Below are 24,566 nucleotides of genomic sequence, written 5' to 3'. Positions count from 1 at the left end.
GTCAGGTTTTCATTTTTTTTTTTTTCCCTGTCCATACTATTTCATTCTCTGAGTATGTGATCCACTTGATCCTTGTTAAACAGTCTCTTGGCTCCTCTTCATTAAATAAAGTAGTCTTAAATAACCACCCTACTGGTTAGACTGTGTGATCAAAAAATGAAGACTACCATTTGTTAAGTGTCAACTACAGTCCCTTCCCCAGCTTGTGCACTGCACAGGTATAACTCATTCATACAGTAACTGCACAAGGTAGATTATTGTTTTCCTCATTTTAATACTGAGGGAAACTGAGGCTCAGAGAGGTTACATAACATGACCAAGATTTCTGATTAATGAACACTGGAGCCAGTCTTCGGTTCATGTAATGCCATCCTATCCCAGACATAGTAGATTTTCAGCAAGTTTTGGTTTGTTCGTTGGTCGATTGTTACCATTCTGATCGAAAGATCTTTATATATTTTAAATTACAATATAAGAGTTTGTTAGTCTTTGGTAGCTGTTAATCTCAGGCATGTGTGTTTATGTTCCTAATAGCAATTGCATGAATGCTTTATTCTTAACAGAAACAAAGCTATTATTTTGATGCTTAAACATTCTTTAAACATTTTTACATGAATACATATTGACAATTCACGTGTAAATAACACAAAAAGATTTAGAATCCCAGTTATAGTTTCTGTAAGATGCCCAGTTTCAAAGATCCAACTAAAAAGAAGTGTCAGCTCATCTCAATAAAATAAAATAATCTGATTTTATAGACATATGAAAGCTGACTCATAACACTCATAACTCATGAAAATATCCAAAATCACATTTTGAGCATTAGCTTCAATGTTGTCTAACTACATTATTTCTATATGGGAAAATTCTGTATTCTGGGCTGAAAATTCTGCAACCCAGCTGTTCCCAAACTTTAGTGTGTGCCATCAATATCCTCTGTGAAACTGGCTAAAATTGAAGATTTCAAGCTGAGTTGGTTGGAACCCAAGAATCTACATTTTAATAAGCGCTCCATGTGATTCTGATACAGGAAGACCATCCACATCTCACTCCTGTAAGTATTCTTCTGCACCAGTGACTCACTAGTCTTCATTGTTGTCCTCCCCTCGCCCATCCATACACAAGCAGTTGTATATTGCTTTTAAAGTTTTTTTCAATTTAAGTGTAATTTATATAAAATAAAGTGCTCAGATGTTAAGTAGTTTTATCAGTTTTTCAAAATACACATACTCGTGCAATTTATTCCTCTTTCAAGATCTGGAATATTTTCATCACCGCAAAAAGCTTCCACATGCCTTTTCCTAGTCAACATTTCTCTGCCACCAGAAGAAACCATGTAACTTACTTCTATTACCATAGGTTCGTTTTTCCTATTTTAGAACTTCATAGAATTGGAAACATTACATTTTGTGCTTTTTCATGTGTCTGGCTACTTTCATCCAGAATAATGTTTGTGAAATTCACCTGTTTTTCTGTGTATATCAGTAAGTCACTACATTTTATTGCTGACTAGTATCCATTGCATGAATATGCCAGTTAGTGTATCTATTCTCTCATTCAGAGATATCTGGATTGTTTCTGGCGTTTAGCTTAAATGAGTAAAGCTGCTATAAATATTTTTTACAAATCTTTTTGTGGAGAAATGCTTTTATTTCTTTTGGACAAAAACCTAGCAGTGAAATTATTGGGTCATAAGGTTGATATAAGTTTAACTTTTTGAGTTACTGCCTAAGAATTTTCCCAAATGGCTGTACCATTTTATATCCCCACCAGTGATGTATGATAGTTCTGATTGTTCTTCATAGTCGTCAGCTTTTAGGGTTGTCAGTTATTTTCATTCTATTCATTCTTGTATGTATATGGTAGCATTGCATCTTGGTAATAATTTGCATCTGCCTAATGACTAATGATGTTGAGTACTTCGTCATGTGCTTATTGGTAATTTGTACATATTCTTTAAAGAAGTATTTTTTCAAGTCTTTTGCCAATCTTTATTTTCTTATCTTATTGAGTTGTTCACAATAGCTCTTTATTATATTTTTAATGTCTGTAGCATCTCTAGTGATCTCTCTACTTCTATTTATTATATTAACGATTCATTTTTTTCTCTCTTTTCTTGGTCTGTCTTGCTAGCAGTTTAAAATTGTATTAATCTTTTCAAAGAACCAACTTTTGGCTTTGGTGATTATCTCCATTTGTTTTCTGTCATTGATTTCCTTTCTCATTTTTATTACTTCTTTCTTCCTACTTATTTGGGGTTTAATTAGTTTTTTTTTTTTTTCATTTCTTAAGGTGGAAACATAAATCATTTATTTTATAACTTTCTTCTTTTTGAGTGAAGGCATTTGAAGGTACACATTTTCCTATAATAACAGCTTTACATTAACTTCATTGTTTTGATATATTGTACTTAATCATTCAAGTCCACCTATTTTCTAACTTTCTTTTTGAATTTTTTTTACTCGTGACTTATTTAGATATATAATGTTTGATTTCTTATTATGGGGGTGGTCTATGTACATTCTGGATGTTAATTCCAAACTTGATATTTGGCAGTCAGATAACATTCTGTTTGATTTCTTATGAATGCATTTAAATATGGGTTGTGGCTCAGCTTATGGTTTACTTGGTGACTATTTCATGGGAATTAATGTGTTATTTGCTGTTGGTCAGTTCTATAAGTTTATGTCAGGTCAAATTGATTGACAGTGTTTTTCAATTTTTCTATATTCTGACTTTGAATACAATTTCTGTCAATTCCTGAAAGATGCATATTGCAACCTCCAACTATGATTATGGATTTACCTATGTTTTCTTTTAGTGTTATCAATTTTTTGCTTCAAGTATGTAGTGCCTTTGTTAGTAGGCACACACACATATATGAATTTGTGTATTATTTATTAATTGGCCATTTTATAATGATGACATTTCCCCCATTATCTCTGATAATATTCTTCACCATGAAGTCCACCTTATCTAATAGTTATACAGTCACAATCTTTGTTAGGATTAGTGTTTGCAATGTATATATTTTCTATCTTTTGACTGTTATTCTTTATGTTTAATGTCTGTTTCCTGTAAGCAATATGTAATTGAGTCTCTCTTCTTCTAGCTCCCAAATTCTGACTTTTATTTCGTTTTTTAGTCAATTTTATTGTAATGGTTCATGTGTTTGGATGTAAATCTTCCATTTTAGTATTTGAGTTCTATTTGTCCCATCTTCTCTGTGTCCCTCTGTTTTTCTTTTTAAATGTTTCGAGGGTGAATCAAATAACTTTTACATTACATTATTTTTATTATTTTTAGCATTTCTTAAGATTACAATATGCATCTTTAAATTATCTCTGCTACTTTCAAAACATATTGTATTACTTCACAAACAAGGTAAGACATTTACAACATTATTCTTCCAATTTTCTTACAACCTTCATGATTGTTTTCTCATATTTTATTCTATATGTGCTATAAACCTCTCATTACAATTCTATTATTTTTTAATAGCAGTCAATACACATTGATGTAATTTCTATATACACGCACACATTATTTTTAAAATAAAGATCTTTAATATTTTACCAATTTATTTACTCTTGGTGTTTTTCATTTCTTCCTGCAGGATTGGATTTTTATATGATATAATTTTCCTTCATTATAAAGAACATTTTTTGTTCATTTATTTTAGTGTATATCTGCTGGAGAAAAGTTCTTTGTTTCTTTTCTTCTGAAAACTTATTTATTTTACCTTTATCTCTGAAGCATATTTTTGCTGGGTATGTAAGTCAAGTTTGGCAGATTTTATTTTTCTTTCAGCACTTTAAAGATGAGATATTTCACTGTCTTCTGTCCCTCATTGTTTTGGTCAGAAGTTATATCTCTCTCTTATTGTAGTCCCACTGTAGGTGGTGTTTCTGTTTTCTCTGCCTGCTTCCAAGATTTTCTCATTATCTTTGGTTTTTAGCAGTTTGGCTATGATATGTTTAGCTGTTTTTTGTTTGTTTGTTTGTTTTATTAGTCTTGTTTGATATTCTCTGAGATTCTTAGATATATAAAATGTTATCTTTCATTAATTTTGAAAAATTCTTGGCCATTATCCCCTCACATACTTCTACTTGATTCTCTCTTCTCCTGAGACTCCAAATTACTCATGTGCCAGATGGTTTGCTATTGTCCCACAGATATCACACACTGTTCCATTTTTTTTTTTAAACTGTTTTATTTCTTTCTGTTGCATTTGGATACTTTGTTTGCATACTTGGATACTTGTTTCCAAAGTATCAAGTCACAAATTCCTTTCTCTACTATGTTCAGTCAGCTGATTAGCCCTTAAAAAGAATTCATCTCTGACATTCTACATTTTATTTCTAGCTTTTCAATTTTTTCTCTATTTGTACTTTCCATCGCAACACGTAAATTATACATTTATTCAAGCATGTTATTTACTTTTCTCAGTAGACCTTTTAAAATATGTATCATAGTTATTTTATGGTCCTGTTTGATAATCCCATAACCTGGGCCATCTCAGACTCAGATCTATCATTCGAGTATGTTTCATATATTCTTCCTTTTTTTGTAAGTCTTTTCTTGTTGTTTATCTAATTTCTATTTGAAGGCAAGTCACTATGTGTAAAAGAACAGAAACTGAGGTCAATTATGTCAATGTCCAAAAATAAGAATACCTTTTCTTCCGTTAGGTCATTAGTATTTTGTTTGGGATCAATCTACTCTTAGATTGATCTGGATCTGAGCTTTAGTGACATTCAGTTCACCACAGACTTTACCTTATTTAAGAGCAGGATCACCATCTTATCTATAGCAATGCTTTAGCTATGAGTACCTGGATGGTTTGTCTCTGTTCTCTTAACACCATACTTCTACGAGCTCTGTGTTCCATAACACAGGCAGGAGGGTGTGTTCTCTCTTATATTTTTTACCCTTCACAATAGTAGCGGGTCAGTGGTGTCTCTCAGATGTTATTCCTAGCCTTCCTGTACCATGCACCTAGGACTGGGAGAGGAGGTCTCTCTCAGCCCTTATTCCCCTCTCCCAATAGTAGATAGTCACTATTTCCTACTCATTGTAAAGCCTAAAGTGTGGGAGGGTTTTAACTCATACTTTCTGCAATGTGTTTACTAGCATGTATTAGACTTGTGCCTGAGTACCATTATCGCAAAAGTATGCGAACTCAATATAATGTAAATAAAATATCCACCAGTCACATAATATTCCAAAACTCTGTGCATACTTGACTAAGCAATAATTACACATATTGCCTGGTTAAACCCAGTCTCCAATTTGGATACCAGAGTTTGTTCTTGGTAAATTTTAAATGAAAATAGTCTTTAAAGATTCAAGGGGCAATGGCTCAAGGGATGGAGCACTCAAGGAATGGGAGATACTCCCCAATTACATCTAGATGAGAGATGGCTTCCATTCTGAAACTTTGGATAACCAGGAGTTATAACCCACAGAGCCAAAACAAGAAAGTTGCAAAAATTGTATCACTTGGAGTGGAATATTATCAAATATCAAATAAGCCATTCCATGATGGATTATGGTTCATAAAAGGCTTTGATCTAATATAAATGTGTTTATATTTTACTGTATGTAAGGATCCTCATCAGAGTATTAATTCACACATTTTTCTTTAGTTTTTGCTAAGTTTGACTTTGGAAAGGATAATATAATATGAAAATACTGGATGAATAAAAGTCACTGTTAACATATAAGTTTTCCCATCTGTCTTCTTTTTCATATTTATTGTTACGACCTTTTGAACTTGGGAGACATTTTTTGCACACAATCGAAATAAGGAGTTACATGAAAGTAACGTCCAGAGATTAAAGCCTAAAATTGCAGAACGTATATGTTTTTCCATCTCTTTATTGTTCATGTTCACCATAATGCTTTGGGGAACATTCTTTATGGGCTATACTTTCAAACATCTAATTTAAAGACAAGAAAATATTAATCATTAGCCTAGTTCCATGTTTTTCCTAGGTAGATTTCCTTAGTAGACTACAAAGAATGTATTAGCTTCACATTGATATCCTATGTATTTCTAGGGTAAATCTAGAACTCTTCTCCCATATAATTAAATAGGGTGAATTTGTTCCACAGTTATTTTCTCCATGCATCTCATTGTATTTCATCGTGTAGAAAGTAATGTGATTATGGGCTTTAGTCAGGATGTTATTTTGTTCACTTAAGATTCATTCTCAGGAAGGTTGAACAAATTTGAATTTCATATGATAGCTTTCTTTATGTGCTTCAGTAACTCTCTCCCTTTATATAAGAGAAAATCTTCTTGTTGAAGAGATCTACAGCTCTCCCCGGTGCCTGTGGGGCCTGAACTAGCAGCAGGGGAGGCTTCAATGAAGGCTACTGCTTCCTGTGCCTCATTAATAGGGGTGCTATACGTATTTCCCAGAGAGAATGTTGGTGTTGCAGTTACTAACCCTTCTAGATATTTGATACCGAGTAAAATTTGCCTTATTTCCTAAAGCCTCTGAGTTTTTAAAAAAATGAATCTTACTCCTTTTCTCTATGTGATGTCAAGCAAGTTACTTAGTCTTTCTGAGCATCACTTTCCATATCAGAAAAAGTTGAAATACACATAATACCTACTTTGAAGGATTATTGTAATGATTACAGATATGGTTTATAATGAGCTTGGTATTTGGTAGGCACTTACCAAATATGAGCTGTCATTATGGCAGCAAAGCAGAGTGTTAAAAGTAGGGACTCCAGATCCAGACTGTTTGTGACCAAATCCTGGTTCTGATATGTACTAGCTGCTATTTGGGCAAATTGCTTAACCTCCCTACCTCTCAGTTTTATCATCCAAAAGTTAGGAGTAATAACAGTACCTACCTCATCAGTAGGATTAGGTTAATTAATACATGTGTAAGACCCGTGTTTGGTGCATAGAGTAAGTGCAATATAAGTATTTGCTGTTATTCTTCTCCATTTCAGACAGCCCATACTAGGGCAAGTTGAGGAGATGGAAGACCATTAGAGGTCTTAACTGAGTATCAGTCATCTCAGTTGGTCTACAGTAGATAAGAGATTATGACTTTTTGTCAAAATGTATGTGCAGATAAAGCTGTCTTTAATAGTATATGTATATCAACAAGAAGAATAACAAATGCAGCAATTACAATTTATTAAGTGTGTACTACAAGTGAAGCACATGCTAAACTCTTTACAAATATTAACCATTTAGTTCTCCGAGTTACCCTAGGAGGTAGACACTACAGTTATTTACATTTCACAACAGAAAAAATTGAAGATCAGAGAGGTTAAATAGCATTCTAAAGTCACATATCTAGTGTGCTACTGGATTGAGATTCACAATTAAATTTCCCAGTTATAAAGCCCATGCTCTTAACCACTCTGCCATATAGTCCACTGTCTTCTGCACTAAGTGGGAAGCTTACCCCAGGGCTTCAGGATTCCTGTGCTGCATGATTTTTTTTTCAGTTTGATGTAGCAACTGAAAACCCTCATAACTATTGTCTTTTTGATTAGTGGTGGACTAATTAAATTCAAAGAACTTTCATGTCCATAGGCCTTGGGGGTCATATAACTTAGATCTGTCATTTTATCGGTGTGGAAGTAGATGCCCAGAGTATAGATGGAGCTTTCCTGCAGTTTAAGACTAGTTGGTAGGAAAACTGATACTCAAATCCCAGGATGTTTGTTTCCATCATTCCACCAAGCCTGTAGTTTGAAAAATGGCAATGACAATGCAACTTTTACACGACTCAATGCTGTTTCTAGTTATGTGCAAACCCATAACAAATGTTACCTTATTATAATGCGTAGCCCTTACTTTTGCAAATGCAAAGTCATGCTTTGTTTATTACCAATAATATAATATTTTTACAGGAGGGGGTGAGCGGGGAGGAACTTCAAGTTTCCTGAGTACCTAAAAGTAAATATCAGTACAAATACATGCCAAATACCGTTAGGAAAATATCCATTATATTATCAATACTCTTTGCCCTAAATGGCATTTCTCTGCTGCAATCATGAACACCATCTGCAGCCAGCTTCCCCGAAGAAGTACAGACTTGAAATTCATAATGTCTGGTGCTGGCACTCTTACTACTGAAAAATCTTACCGTACTGCTTAGGAAGAACAAGTGTGCAGTTTCTGATTGAATGAGACATAAAGGAGCTGTTCTTGATCCATTTTGACTTCTCGTGCACTGGCTTTTAAATCCAGGGAGTTGTATCCCCTGGGTAAATGACCATATCATGGCCTTCAGTAGTCTTTACTTGTTGCTTTTCTATTAGCAGTGACGAAGGATGTTCATGCTTCTCCTATAGACCTGTTGGTGCAGTATTATTTATGTACTCAAGATGGTCCTCTTAACTCCAGAAATTATAAAGTTAGAGGGAAAAAAAGAATGAGTAAAAAAATAGGCCTTATTTTTACATACATCTTTGGAGCCCCATAGTACCACATTACTTATTTCCCCATAGTTCGAATTAAGTAGAAACTTTGTTCAGACCAGATGGTCTCTGAGGTGGTTTCCAGATCAAGGTAAGAAATGAAGCAAACCGTAAGCTGTAAAACATATTGAACCATAGCTCACAAAATAGATAAATTGAAGCCAACTGTGATGTGCAAGACATACGAAACTCCAAATATTTTTAATAAACTTATAAAAATGTTTTGAATAATTTTAGGTTTACAGAAAAGTTGCAAATATAGTACAGAGAATTCATATATACCCTTCATCTAGGTTTCCCTAAAGTTAACATACTGTGGTACATCTGTCAAAACTAAGAAATCAACACTGGTACATTATTATCGACTAAACCCCTGACATTATATTTGGATTTCCCCAGGTTTTCCACGGAGGCCCTTTTTCTGTTGCAGGATTCAATCCAGGATAGCACAGTGCATTTAGTCATTATGTCTCCTCAGTCTCCTCTGGTTTGTGAGAGTTTCTTTGCTTTTTATTGGTTTTTAGCTCAGACTGTTTTAATAGTAATTCCACATGGCTTATGCGTCCTAAAGATAAGACCACTGACTATTCCAGCAATTTGCCTAGTTTACGAATTCCAACCTGCATTGTTAAGTACCATACTTAAAAACTTCTGTCCTAAAATGAATGAATTACCTTTGACTAACCCCAGCCTTGAAAACCCTGTAAGTACTCTTTGCTAACTCCTTTTTAACATAGTACTGAGACTCTGTCAAGGGAGACTTTCTCTTGCTTAGTGTGTTTCACATACCCGGCTTTGTCTGATCAGCAGGTTTCTCTGGTCGTCTTTGTGTGAGGGCTTTGACAAAAGGGTCTATGATGATACTATTCAATCATCTACTAAATGCAAGGATCCCTTCCACAACATCTGATTGGTACTAGCACAGGTCTGTGTGATCCCATGGCCCCTCTATGAACATTGCCAGTGACAAGACATTGATTACCTTTCAAGATAGTCCATGCTACCTACTTTTAGACAATCCCTATTGTTGGAAATGTCTTCATCAAAATGAACCCTAATCTATTTCTTTGCAGCTTCTCTTCATTTGTCCTATTTCTGTCTTCCAGAAAATCAAAATATGGGATGGAAAGTAAGCTCCGTGCACAGTTCCACTCAAGTGGTATGCAAGGAGTCGGACACAATTGGGTGGTCGTAGCTTTTTTCACATAGTGTCACTTGTTAGTTGTGTGAATTTGGGCTAATGACTCAACTTCTCTGGGCCTTAATTTTCTTACCTGATAAAAACAAAACAAACAGAAAAACACCCTAACTCATAGGAGTGTTGTAAAAATGAAAGAAATAACACATATTGAAGCACCTACCACACTGACAAGCTCAGAGAATTCTCTTAATAAATGACAGTTACCTTTTGGTCAGATGATCACCTCGTGAGTACCCAAGATGAAATGTACCATTTATGTTATAATGCATTATTGTATTATTAGTTCTGCTTCACAGCAGTGAATTCCAACATTCCCTTCTTGTTAACTAATTTCTTAAAAGGTTTAATTTTATTTTTCTGTTGACCTTTTTTTCCCCTCAAGATTTAATTAAGTTGTTACTGAACAGAATTGAAGTGTTAAATAACCTAAGACGATGGGTTTCTAGCATTCATGAATTCCATGCATTGAAACCGGTGAGATTAGTCATGGTAGTGGATGGGAGAGCTTGGCAGGGATTAGCAAATACTCCTGTTAATCAGCAGAATGTGCAAATTAGGCCCTGGCTCATGGCATTGATATAAATCTCCATGGCAACACCAGGGTTAGCTGTTTACATGTGAAGAAGTGATTTCAAAGCTGCAAAGGATGATAGAAATTACTGCAATGACCATAAATAGGAAAAAAAACTGAGGAAAGGAGAAGTATTCCCACTTCTTAAAGAAATTCATACAACTTTCTGTAAATTTAGTAGTAGTTTTACCATCTCTGAGCCTCTACTACTGGAAAGTTAATTGACAATGATATAAACAGAAAGAAAGTAAGAGGAAGTAAAGAGGGTCTGAAATCATTCATAAAATATACAAAAAAATTGTATACATTATACATTTTTTGTATATTTTATGACCTCTGACCAAATAACTATAAATCAGGATTATTTCCATATCTGTGTGTAGCAGGGCTGTCTGAGTTAGGATCCTAGTTCCACCATTCATTAGCTGTGTGACCTTAGGCAAAATTTTTAATCTCATTGTATCTTTCCTCCTCACCTATAACATAGAGCTAATAATAGTACCTACCTCAGAAGGTTGTGATGAGATTTGGATAAGTTAACATATGCAAAGTATTTGGAACAATGGTTGGCCCAGAGTAAATGCTTGTAAGAATGTTAGCTGCTATTATTATTATCACTGTTATTATTATTCCTGTTAGTTGGTCATAATTCTTGGGTATAGACTACCTTTCTATTTTATACCCTGTAAAGAAACTACAGAGTGGGAAAGGTTATATTTTTCATTTTCTAATTTTGTTTGTGCTGGAAAAGAGACTTGGAAATGTCAGCACTAGAGAGGTTTTATAGATATTATCATTTTCATTTTCAGTACAACACTTAAGAAAATGGTAGCTGTGATTCTAGTTGAAACATAGGATCCAAGTAAAGCCACTTTATTATTTAAACTCTCATCAAAATCCAGGAGCAGGTGGATATCTATAAAATGTGATGTGATCAAAATTGAATTAGTTTACCTCAGAAGTAGAGCTACCTTTTTAAACATATATGTAGCTCTGAAAATTAAACCCAGGCCCCTGTCCTCTCATGGACCAATTTTCTCTGTGGTTTCAGCTCATTTCATCTTACTTGTGTCTGTTGGTTGATTAGGCTTCTAATCCAAGCAGGGTAATTGCCGTAATTCAAGTTTGGATTCAATTTTCAGTGTTTACATTTGATGGGAGATTATTCAAATAGATACTGGGCTGTTTGCTTTGTGAGGTCAAAATTGTTGCTACTTTTTTATTAATGCCAGCAAATCTCTTGCCAGTCACCACACAGTGGTTCAAAAGCTTTTGGAGGCAGCCTCATGGAGCTGAAAGGGAGTGAGACTAGGAGTTAGAAACCTTGGTTGGAAACCCTGCTGGCCTCTCTTGTATCTGACTCTTGGTCGTTCACTCTGATGTTTCTTTATTTGTGTTTCCATTTTATTTTCTTGTGCACCTTTTTGTAAGCCACTTCAATTCTTCTTTGGAATGAGTTAATTAATGAGTTAATGAATGATGAATTAATAAATTTGTTGTGTGCTGTTAAGCAAACCGTGACCTCTTGGTGGGACACAATTTTCCGGTTTATAAAAAGACCCGGTTGAAACCTACTCTGCCTACTTCACCAGTTCTCATGCAGATTGAATAAGACATTGGTTGTGAAAGAGTTTCATGAGACAGAGTATTGTAGAATTGTATACTTGTAAAGGAGTATTTTAATATCAGAATATGGCTAAACTATGGACCAACATAATTACTAACCTGATTTAACTTTCCCTTTAACAAGAATCAAATAGTCCTGTTTATACTTTAATGCCTGAACATTGCTTCTGTTTGTTATTAAAACATGACCTAAGTCCTACATACTCTAACATTTATTGTACATGAACCTACTCATCAAAATGGACCTGTCTTGCATTTCATTGCTTCAGATGTCCCCTGTGCGGTTTCCAAAGGGAGAAAGAGAGAGTTAGCTAATTCATTTATTCATAAAACTATAATTTATTGAGCCCCAACTCTGTCTAGATGTGGAGACCCAGAGATGAAGTCCTAATCCCTGCCTCAGTGAGCTCACTATTTAGTGGGAAAGACAGACAAGTAGAAAGAAATTAATCTTATAGTTGTCATTAAATAGCTATATATATATATAGGGGCTATGGAACAGAACATTTTTACATGGGAAATTTGAGGAAGGTGTCCCAGAAGAGGTAATATCTGAGATCAATCCTAAAGACTTTGCTAGGTAGGAGGGAATAGAATTTTCAAGGGTATAGCAGTTGGAGTGGCTAAAGGGTATGAGGGGGTTATTTTAGAGAAAGGAAATACTTTGGTATGCCTGAAATACAGTGTGTCAGAGAGTGACAAAAAGTAAGTGTGACAAAGAAATCTGGGTCCTGATACTGGAAGCTTGTGCATGATGAAGAGCCACTGAATACCTGTTAGCAGGGCATAATGTGATCAGATATGTAGGTTAGAACTGTAGCAGTGAGCAGAGTAGTTTGATCACAGGCAAGACAAGAGGCAGAGGAATGCGGTTAGGAGACTATGATGAAATTCAGGAAAGAAATGAAACAAGAATAGATGAATGTCTTAACAATTGGAATTTAGAGGTGCTATGAAGAAGGTAGAACCGTAGTATTTGGTTACCCCTTGGATGTAGAGTGGGAGGAAAGGAAAGAGTTGAGGATAATGCCCAGGTTTCTGGTTTGGTTAAAATAGACGATGTATCCAGAAAGGGGTGAGATAAAAGAAACACCATTAATCACTACATGGATAAGAGAAGAGGAATCAGTATTGGGAGATAATTTCAATTTTGGATTTGTTTCATTTGAGGTCCTGAGGGTCAATTGGGTATAACTATCCTTATATGGAGCTCAGAACTGAGTAGATGAAAGCAGTGGAGACCATTGGAGTTGTCATAGTGTAAACGGTACTTCTCTCCTGCACTATTCATATGGCTGGGTCCATATCATATTTTAAGAGTCAGCAAAATGTTATCTCCTTTTAGAGGCCTTCTCTAACCTTCCAATTTCAGTTAGGTTCTTCTGCATTACTCTTGAATGACATTATATTTTTATAGCAGTAATCACAATTTATAACTAATTATATGTGTTGTTTATTATCTGACTCCTCATTACACTATAATTTTCATGTGGTCAAGATATCTGCTTTGATCACCACTGAATACCTACAACTCCGCCTGGCACATAGTAGATGCTCAAAGAACATTTGTAGGATGGATGAATAAAGTCACTAGAGCAAATACGTAGAAAGAAAAGATTGAAGGAGAAAATGAGAGGGTATAGGACAGAATCCTAAAGCACTCATATGGTTAATAAGAGGAAAGGGAAACCAGAAAATGAGACAAAGTAGGAGCAGTCAAATACAGATATGAGGAAAACTAGGAGAGCATAATGTTGGACAAGCCAAGGGGAGAAGGTTCGTGTGTTACAAAGAGAATGGTCAACAGCATCAAACACTGCTGAAAGGTTGTATAAAGTAATGACAGAGAACAAGGCATTGGATATGAAAATAAGAAGGTTACCGATCACTTTAGTAACAGTAGTTTTAGTGATATGGTGAAAGTAAAGAATGAATGAGGACTTATAGTCAATATGTTGAATATATTGCTTGTTACTACCTGTTCTACAAAAACACAGAAATAGTGAGTAAAATATTACCGTAAGTCTTTGACAATACGCAAGAGAATTCAAAAGCCAAAAAAGGAAACTGTAGGTGATAGAAATTAAGAAACAATTCAAAGCCAAAGCAAATTACAGCAGTTGAAGTTAAATGGCCATCAGGTGTAGCAGAAGTGGGTATATACCCTGGGACTTAAGTTGAAGCCACAGCCCTGATACAGAGCCCTGAATTTACTGCACAACCCCAGGAGCCAATGAGTCCAATTCAGTTCATGACAAATCAGGGTCCAAGGCCTGGGGACACAGAATGTAAGTGGGGTTTCCATTCTGGGCTGAGAATATAAGATATTGGAACCCACATCTGAACTCATACTATCAATCTGTACTGGGAAATTAAAATAAAAACTGATCTGTAATCAGTGAAACCCATAGAGTGCTGGCAGAGAAAAACACAAAACTATTGAGGTAGATAACTCTACTATCCAGGGTTCATGTGGTATTTTACAGAGAACAACTCTCCTGTTGAATGTAAGCACACAGTCGAATTTACAGAGCAAGAAGAGGAATAAAACACCATGGAAGAGTCAGCAGTGACAGTAACCAGAGTAATTCAGACTCCAGAAATAAGGCAATATGAAAGAGGCTTTAACATACGTGCATAAGTGTCATCAAAATGTTCAGTAAGATAAAGGAATAAAATTCATAAGATATGATCAGAACATCATGAAAAAATAGCAGACATATTATCAAACACCAAACAGAAAATGTAAATATGTATATGTATTTAATATATGTGTATATATATTATATATATAACATTTGTGTATATATGTAATTTTATGTCATTCATAAAATATTATTGTATAATATATACTATAGTATTTCTATCGATGAAATAAAAACAAAATCAACAGATAAATCCAGCTAAAGAGGGGAGCAGTGAAGCACCCAGATTTTGCAAAGAAAGACATAGAGATGGAACTAGGAAAGAGAAGTAAGGAATCATGAGGGAGAGACTAAATAAAATGAATATTTTATCCATTATTTCTGTGTTTTCTATTCTTCCACAAGTTTCAGTAGAACAATAGAGATTTAAAGAGAGGCAATAAGTAAAGAGTTGATAGCTAAATTTCCAGAATTGAAGCACAGCAATACAAAAACCGATTAAGCACAATTGAAGAGGAATACAGTGAGCAGGGAAATTTTCAATATGTTTTCAATATATTCAAATACCAACCAAATCCTAGTTGTTTCTCTCCTGTAGGAATATTGAAATCTATATAGATGAATTACTGGCATGACCTGGCTTGGACAACCTTTTCACACAATCTTTAATTTGTTAGCTTAAAGTTTTATCATCATAAAATTATTTGACTGCCCAAGTGAAAAATGTCTGGTCTCCAACTTCAGTTATATCAGGAGAATGGCTGACTTACACATGGCATACATGCCAATGTAATTTTCATTTTTACTGGCATCTTTCTAAACGGATTACTTCTACTGGTGCCGGTCAGAAATCAGTAACAACTGTATACTTGGACATCAATGTTGACAATATGTGCTGAATGCGATCAGCAGGAAAAAGAAGACAATCTTTTATAAGCAAGGAATAAAAACGTACAAATGTTCATCAGAATATCCACATGGCACAGTCGATTTCTCCCAATCCCCAATGGTTGATGTTCAAAGTGTAGGGATATAAAAATCTAAAGGTTTTGCAAGTGCTTTAAGCTGAGGGAAAGTAATATGGCCTAGTAAAAAGAATACAGTACCAGGAGTCAGTCGAAATCCAGGTTTGAAGTCTGGCTTTACCTAATTTTGTTCCCCAACTTCTGAGCTTCTTCCCATCCTCCCACATTCACCTTCAGTGACAGGTTTTGTTTTCTGAAGCTGGACTCAATTCCTGCCTTCCTGCCCTCCTGCCCACAGAGTTAGCTGTGCCCTCTTTGGGCTCTGAAAACACTGGATATTTAGTATCATTCTTAAAGTGCTTGTCACACTTCTGTTTTAGTGAACGATTTACTTCTCTTTCTCCTCCACTTGAGGCCAGGGACAGTCACTGGAGAGGGGCAGTAGAGTCATTTTTTAAAACATGAGATATAAAAATCAGTATGCATGGATTCAAATTCTGACTCCACCACTCCCTACACTAATGAATGCATTACCCTTTCTTCATCTCAGCTTGTTAATCTATAAAATGGGGATAAGTCCATAAGGTTATTTTAAGTATTAAAAGAGTAAACAAAGATAAAGTACAATAAGTCCTCGCTTAAATGTCATAAATAGGTTCTTGGAAACTGCAACTTTAAGTGAAATGACACACAGCAGGTCTTCAAATAATGTCATTTCCTTCAATACTGTTTCCTCATAATGTTGATGAGAAAAAATTTTGGTTTCGTTATGACATTTCGCTTAAAATTGCAGTTTTCAAGAACATATCAATGCCACTAAGTAATGATTTATTGTACTTTGAATAGTGCCTAGAGTAGAGTTGGTGCTCAATACATTAGAGCTATTAGTATTTTTTGTATCCTTCAGGTCTTAGCTCAGTACTTGGCAAATAGTTCTCAGTAAATTTTGAATGAATAAATTAATGAATGAACAAATGAACAAATGGCCCAAGCCAAATGTATTTAACTTCTCTTGCCTCAGATCTCTTCTCTAAAATGAAATCTTTAGGTGAGCATCAAGGTTCCTGTTAGGAAATCAGTTTCTAAAATTGCTTGAGGCCTTCAGTGGTTGCAAGAAAACTTACTAAATAAGTTCAGTCAGTTGACTGTACTTTTAACTGTTTGTCAGAAGGGAAAAGATAGAGCAAATTCGCTAGAATAGATATTGGAGAAACTCCTAATTACAAAAGGATAGTCATGGGCTTCCTAGTATGGAAGTGAATACACTGTGTATAACATTTTTCTCTCTTTTGGCTGAACTTAAGCTTCCTGTATCTAAAAACAGATGGCACAAAAAAGCTTACAGTGTGGAAAGCCAGTTTTTCCTATATGAAAAGAACTGAGTGTTTGGAGTGCTTTAACTTCTTGTCTCTGCTAAGTAGTGATGGAGAGAAAGGCCGGGAAGTGTCCTTTGGGTCTCATAGCATTCCAAAGTCCCAGATTACCTGAGTCAAAACAGGCTCCAGTGTCAAACTATTTCTTGGGCTAGGAAACATAGAATAACATTAAGTAGTGATTTATAATCCTATAATTTTCATGAGAAAGTTAGCAATGTTTTCTTTAAATATTGCTGTAAGAAGTTACTGAGTGTTATGAACTGTGCTTATAACTAGAAATAGATCATATGTATTATTTTTATTTCATAATTCAGTTTTGTTAAAGAAAAAAAGACTGATTAGAAAATCATGCTATATTTCATCTTGTTCAGTCCCCCAAGCAAAAAGATAGTCACATCCAGGCACCACTGTTGAGCAACCCAAATTCCAGACCCACTGCCAATGAGGAAAGAAGTGGTATTTAAAGGTCTGGCCTTGTACACATAAATTGTACTGTTTGGCTAAGGATCCTTAGTTTAAATACTTGCACTTCCACTTATGTACTAGCCAGGAAACCATAATCATATCACTTAGTCTTTCTAGGCTTCGTTTTCCTCACCTTTGCAACAGCAATAATGATAATACGTACCTTACATGTTGTTGTAAGGATTAAAGGGAATAAGATTATAGCACTTAACAAGTTGCTTGTCCAATTATAACCATAGTATTTATTGAGTGTTATCACCATTTCCAACCCGTTTTGGGAAAAACAAATCTAAAGCAGAGGGGAGAGCTTAAAAATCATCTAGGGCATCTGCACAACTCTCAGGTGGGTTATTAACCTGTCTTTCATCTCCTCAGAATATGGAGGATAGTATTTTCTCTGAATATACCAGGTTCTTCTGTCCAAATCTTGGTCAGTGTCTGAAAAGAGTTGTGTTAAGACTCTTAATCCTGAGGGAACACTAAAGTATTTTCCCATTACCTCTGTGTTGCTTTAAGAAATATAAATTCTTGATAGGAAATTGGGGTAAAACAGTGCCATTGGCAAGTAGGAAATCCACCAGTGTTCCTTAACGCTGGTTGTGAATCTTGCCTCCATATGCTAAGTAGTAACAGACACTAGATCATTTGCCCACACCGCATTCCTCTCCTCAAATCCTGAGTTTAGGTCACCTTCCAGTAACTTTATTTCCTGAATTGGCTTAAATCCAGAAAAATTAGGTTGTCTGTTTTTGCCTCAAATCCTCCATCATTTTTTCCCCTAGCTTTTCATTTAGATTGCCTAGTTCACTGGGCAAGAAATGAACCCAGTGTTACAGATACTTTGCCTCTGATTCTTGTACATTTTTAGGCTGCCATAAATGTCTCACCAGAGAAACACCTCATTTATGTTTGTTAGCCATCACTTAGTTCATAAAATAGAAATTGTTCCTTCAAGATCTTCAAATATTATTGAGTAAAACAGAATCAAAATCACTTAGAGAACCTGATGCTTTTCTTGGCTCTAGACACTCTGTCACCACTGAAGCAACCCATTTGATTAATAATACATTTATTGTGTCTACAAAGTGTTATCTGCAAGTTGGATGAGAGAAACTTTAGGAAATGAATGTGACTGCCTTGATCCACATGCTCCAGGTTCATCCAGTATGATCTTCCAAAGGCAAAAGCACTAACAATCAGCTTTGTGCTTTGGTTCACACCTGTAATTTCCAGCACTTTGGCAGGCCAAGGTGGGAGGATCACCTGAAGCCAGGAGATAGATAGAGACAAGCCTGGGCAACAAAGAAAGACCTTAGCCTTAGAAAAAAAAAGTAGTTAAATGTGGTGGCATGTGCCCATAGTTGCAGCTACTTGGGGACTGAGGTGGGACATGGCTTGAGCCCAGGAGTTAGAAGTTACAGTGAGCTGATCATGCCACTGCACTCCTGACTGGGTGACAGAGAGATCAGGTCTCAAAAAAACAAAACAAACAAACAAAAACAACAACAAAAGCACTACCAATCCCCATGTCCTATCAGAGGGAACCTTTGCCTTCTCATAATGGTGTTACTGCCCCTTTCCACTTTCCCTGTGATTACTTCTTGGTGGCAGGTCATGGTTATACAAATAGTAGTGTAGTTTTTATGACAGAATGATAGTCTTAATGGAAATCAACCCACATACCCACCTAGACAGAAAAGGTTTTTGTTGTATTCATAAAAGCTTTTATAGAAGAAAAATCAGCAATCAATTATAGTATTTAACAACCCTCCCTGAAAAGAATGTTTTCCTTGTACCAAACTTAAATCCCCACATATTAAAGCTTAAGCTCATTTCCTTGTGTTCTCTCCTCAAGATTAAGAGAGAAACCTCCACCCCAGAAAGCTGCTATTTCTCTCCAGGTTTTCTTGATTAAATGGCCAAGCAGGTAATCAGAGGCCTTGAACTCTCGATGTTGCAGCTGCTATGGCTAATTAAATGGTGAAGTGCTGAATTCACGGACATGATTAATACCATCAGGGCGTTTTATGGCTTTAATGTTCATAAATTATGACTGAACAATGAAATTTTTATGTGGGGGATAGGATTTTTCTTCTTAAGGATCAGAATTAATTAGTGTTTTCTCAATTGATTTTAAATATAAATCAAAGGTAGCTTCAGTAAATTCTATAGCTTACGTATTTAGAGAATGATCTCGGAGACAGGACATAATGATGACCAAGCCACCATCCTAGTGTGATGCAAGCCTAAGGTCTTGTGGATTTTCATTCTAAATGCAATTCAGGAGGGCCAATCAGTTTCTAAAAGGATGGTTCTGGAGACCTTTGTTTCTGAAGTGTAACTCCCGTAAACGATCTAATCTTTGCCAGCTAATATATGTGTCAGGGCATGTAACAGAATATAGTAGTCACTCTTTCTTTACCTGGAATTCTAGTGTGACACTAACAAGATTTCCTTAAATTGCATTTTTCTTCCTGGAGTTAAGTGTCAAGAGTCTATTTCTTTTCTTCCTTTCTTTGATTTTATTTTATTTTAGAGGCAGGGTCTTACTCTGTCACCCAGGCTGAAATGCAGTGGCAGGATCATAGCTTGTTGCAGCCTGGAACTCCTGGGCTCAAGGGATCCTTCTGCCTCAGCTTCTCAAAATGCTGGGATTACAGGTGTGAGCCACTGTGCCTGACTGGCTGAAAAGAGCCTATTCTGTTAGCTTTTCTCTAATCTCCTCATTTGTATTTCTATCCAGTTGTTTCTCTGAGCCTTTGTAGATAGACCACAAAAGGTGGTACTTGGCTACCTCATCTCATAAATACTCCCTCTGCTGCCTTACTTAGTGAATGGGGAGATCCCAGTGTTACTCGACCTTGGTGCATTTGAATCTGCCAACGTTTCCTTTCTTTGAGCTCATCATCAGTCCTTGACCTGGTAACTTGCCACTCAGATATTTTGGTGAACTGTTAGTGTAGAAGGAGAACAAACTGGCAAGTGATTCTGAGTGAGCTTATCTTCACATAAGAAGGGTGTTTGAAACCTCTCATTTTTAGAATTTCAGAAAGACAGTCCATTCCTTTCTGCTCAGAATGGACTGAGGCTGCTCCCGATTAGGCTGTCTGAGTTCTCTCACTTTTACTCATCACAGTCACATCTGTTTGGGTTTCTGTCTCTCTCCTGGAGATGCCTCTTGAGAGCAGGTCCCCTCAGCTTCCTTACAGCTCCTCTGAGGCCTGCCAAAAGAGATTGGCAGAGAACGATCAGCATTCTATGCCCAGACAACTCACATACCTCTCTCTGAAAAGAATGCTAAAACCTAGTTCTCAAGTGAACCCACGAGGAGTGGAATCAAAGGGACTTTTGCATTTTTCCTTGGAATCCAATTTAGAATTTATGTTCTCATGGGGTGGGAAGAGAACAGAGAGATGGGAAGTATGAAGAGGGGAAGATAACGAAGTAGGAACAGGAACATATGGGAGAAATAATCAGAGGCTCCCAGAGCCAAAAGGACTTTAAGGAACATATCATCTGGAGGTTTCCAAACATTTTGTTTTTAGTACCAGAATCTTTTCATTTTTAGTTTTTACATAAGAAATCATACAATGCGCTCCACTATATAAAACAGATGAAAAGAGAAATAGAAATAAACAGTTGAACGAAAAGAGTTAAAACAGATGAAATCTACTGTTGAAACATTGGCGAGGGAACTTTTATTACTTTTCATTACTTTTAGAGTGCTGAAGAATACAAAGTGAAAACTGCCAATCTTGTCTAAGCATTACTTTAAAGATGGGAAAACTGAGGTCTGTAATATGGAGAAATGACATACTCAAGGTCACACAGCCAATTAGTGGCAGAGATAGGATTAAAACATATGTTTCCAGCCTGCCAGGCTATAGAACTCTTTAGGAGTTGAGTTAGAAAAAGAAGCTAAGAATGCTTTCTTTCTGAATATGGTCAAAAAAAGAGGTTGGTGGACAATGCAATGGGAGAGAGGACACCTGGGAGAAACAAAGGAGAATAGACCCTACATTAGAATAGAGCACAGAAGAGTTTGAACCACCAGGGATAAGCAGAGATAATTGAAATGTACAAATATGAAGGAGATCCGGGAAGTTCCATAGCCAAGGCACAATGTGAACTGCTAGGAACAAATCAAAACAGGAGAAAAAGGGATTTGTAAGTAGGTGTCAAAAGAGAATTCTTTATTACTTCCCCTACACAAATGTCATACTATTGGCCCAGGAAGGCAGTGGGACAGCAAAGAAAAGCAAAATATGCTTCTCTAGGATTGGCTGCAATTCTTTCATTATACTTTCTCAAGATACATGTGACTTTGGCATAGTTTCCTGTTGGAGATTTGAAAGTAATATTCACATTCGTCTCTGAAATTTTAAGCACCTGGGAAATAGACATGAGAGTTAGGAAAACGCGAACATATCTGCTGTGTGTGTGTGTGTGTGTGTGTGTGTGCGCGTGGTGGAGTTTCACTCTTGTCGCCCAGGCTGGAGTGTGGTGGCCTGATCTCGGCTCACTGCAACCTCTGCCTCCTGAGTTTAAGCAATTCTCCTGCCTCAGGCTCCCGAGAAGCTGGGACTACAGGCAAGCGCCATCATGCCTGGCTAGTTTTGTATTTTTAGTAGAGACAGGCTTTCACCATGTTGGCCAGGCTGGTCTCAAACTCCTGACCTCAGGTGATCTGCTCACCTCAGCCTCCCAAAATTCTGGGATAACAGGCATGAGCCACTACGCCTGGCCAATATCTGTATTATGAATGGTTAAGTTCATTGAGCAATATGATTTGGACCCAATTTCAAAATGGTTTTCTTTCACTTTCTGCCCCAGATTGAATTTACCCACTGGTCACAGACCTTTGTGAGTTCTCTTAGTAGAAGAGAGAGGAGAATGAATGAGGTCTGTAGGCAGATAGATCACAGAGAGATGCCCCCTTCTCAAGTCTCATTGATAATGTGCCATGCATTTTCCTGTTCATGAAGACAGAAGATTCAAGGGGGGCAGGGTATAAAAAGACAGAAATACCTTTTGTGGGTTGGCAGGAACATGTGATGGAGGGAGAGTCTGGTTCCCCCTCCCCCATACTCTTCATTTTTCAATATTATACAATTTAATCAAGGAGAGAAGGATTAGAGCAATGAAAGACATCTACAAACATGTGTAGAATCACCTGGTTATCAGCTTTGGCCCAGTGGTTCCATGAGCTCATGTGGAGTAGACAGGAGTTAGAACCAAAAGGATGTATTCACAGTTTGCGTTTGCAAATTTGTAATAAATGTCCCCGCCATCCTTATGATATATTCCTGAAGTCTTCTCGGAGTCTGTTTACCTCTAATATGTACCACAGAGTGGCCACATCAATAATTCTACAGGCATCCTGAAAATACCTTATGAATGGTGTTGGCAGAAGCAAACAGTGAGGGCTATCTGAGAGGAGAAGTGGAGGAAAAAGGGTGTGGGAAAGCCCTTATGATTTTCTCAATACCATCTCTCCTACTAAGGTCTATCCCCTTCCTGAATCAGAACTTCATCCTTCTTTAGCTTTTGCATGCCTGATCGGGGTCCGGATCCCAACACAGAAATGAGAGGAGGAACAAAAGGCCCTTGGGGTTGGTGCTCAGCAAAAGGTAAAGACATGAAGAGAATAGCAGAGACCTTGTACCTGTTCATCACCCACCCCAAATATTTGGGCCCGATCAAAGCTTCTCCTGACCCCTCTTTATGTAAGATATTTCCCTTCATGGTATCTGGAATTTAAACAACAATCACATACATTTTGAACTAGGAAGTAGCCTCCTACTCTTCAGAATCAATATCAATCGGTCATTCATCAGGGATTTATGTTTCCCCATGAATCAAAGTTTAAAGAAGTGGATACTTGAATAGACTCGAGGTGTTAAAACTCTCGTCTACCTTGTCCTCCGTTTTCATTTGGGAAAGCCAAAAGCACAAAACAGTAGGTAGAAAATGTCAGACCCTTTGGCATCATTCTCCTGTAACTATCAGTCTCAGCCCACTGCAGCCTTTACCCCAGTCTACCTTGCAGACACACAGTGGTGCTTCTGATGGAGCAAGAGACATTTCAAGATTGGGGCGAAGTGGAAGGAGGGGTAGCAACAGCTTCCCCTGTGAAGCAATGGAATCTACAGAAGGGTCCAGTGATTCAACTCTTATGTTCTAGGAAGCCTGAAAGCATTTCAGCGTTGCTGAGTCCGAGCGTGTTTGTTGGACGGTCAGGCAGGGAAAAAAGGGCTGGAGTCTGAAGATAAGCTGAGCATCTGCTTTTGCATCTACATTAGTTCTGAGAAGAGGTGATGGGGGTGCCATGCAGGAGTTCAGTAAAGACGGTGTAGAGCTGCCAGGTAGTAGAGCTGCTCTATTTTGCTTCCTATTTGGCCTCAGAAATCAAGTAAAATAGTCAAATAATTGTGTCTGTTTGAAGGTAGGGATGTAGATAGGCCATTTCTCTTCGCTGCATTTCTGGCCTCGAAACCTCTTCTTTCTTTTCCTCCAGAATAAAATATAACGCAGGGAGAGGACAGAACTTGTTAATAGAGTGAGGCCAGGGAAAAGCCAGACTGGTTCCTGAATTGGAGGGAGGGAGTCTGCCTGACTTTGGAGGAGCAGAAAAAATTAAGTTAGGAGATTAGAGATGGGCCACGGCTTAAATAGAGGGGTTCGACTCTGCATTTCCCAGACACGTAGTGCTCATGGTACACGACCCAGGCTCTCTGCTTGAATCCCAAATCTGAGCGGACAGATAAGGGGGCGTAGAGGAAAAACAGGTTTTGGACCCTACAAATTGGCTGGAAATGAAAAGTCAGCAAAAACCACTGGGTGGCAGCGTGGTGTGCGGGCGCAGCTCTGCAGTGCCTGCTTCTGCTGCTGCCGCTGGGGCTGAACCCGTCTGGGGACTCTGGCCTCCTCTCCTGAATGGCTACAAGTGTCGCCAAGCAAAATACCTCCGCGCGGGTGTGTGAGGGTTCTCCGGGTTGTTGGTGCGTCCAAGCCTGAGGCAGGGATCTGGCGAACTTCTGAGGGGCTCCAGCCCGAGCACAATCTGGTCAGCTCAAACACTAAGGAAACACCCCCACCACGCCATCCCCCAATGCCAAGCAAACCCACGCTCCGTCAGCCCAACTACCTCATCCCGGTTCCTCCTCCATCACTGTTTCCTCCCGAAGCTCCTTTCGGGAAAAGGAGGGGAGAAGGATTTGGACGATGGGGCAGTGCGGAAGCCCCTACAGGTGTTAGCCG

The 24,566-nt window shown here is 37.2% G+C and overlaps 1 protein-coding gene and 1 long non-coding RNA gene across 6 annotated transcripts in view; one reads left to right on the top strand and one right to left on the bottom strand.

Annotated features, from left to right (window-relative positions):
• The window catches only part of FGF13 (fibroblast growth factor 13), a 550,802-nt gene that overhangs the window by 448,414 nt on the left and 77,822 nt on the right, over window positions 1–24,566 (top strand). The window lies entirely within an intron of this gene.
• On the bottom strand, window positions 19,833–24,470 carry LOC105521598. Its single transcript, XR_001003295.1, has 3 exons — window positions 24,272–24,470; window positions 21,610–21,695; window positions 19,833–20,527 (listed from the first exon to the last, which is right to left on the bottom strand). It is a non-coding gene; the product is annotated as an uncharacterized LOC105521598 (long non-coding RNA).

This window comes from Colobus angolensis, unplaced genomic scaffold (assembly GCF_000951035.1).
Source record: "Colobus angolensis palliatus isolate OR3802 unplaced genomic scaffold, Cang.pa_1.0 Scaffold401, whole genome shotgun sequence".
Taxonomy (NCBI): Eukaryota; Metazoa; Chordata; class Mammalia; order Primates; family Cercopithecidae; genus Colobus; species Colobus angolensis.
Note: the sequence above shows the minus strand (reverse complement) of the source record. Positions and strands in the feature narration are given on the sequence as shown.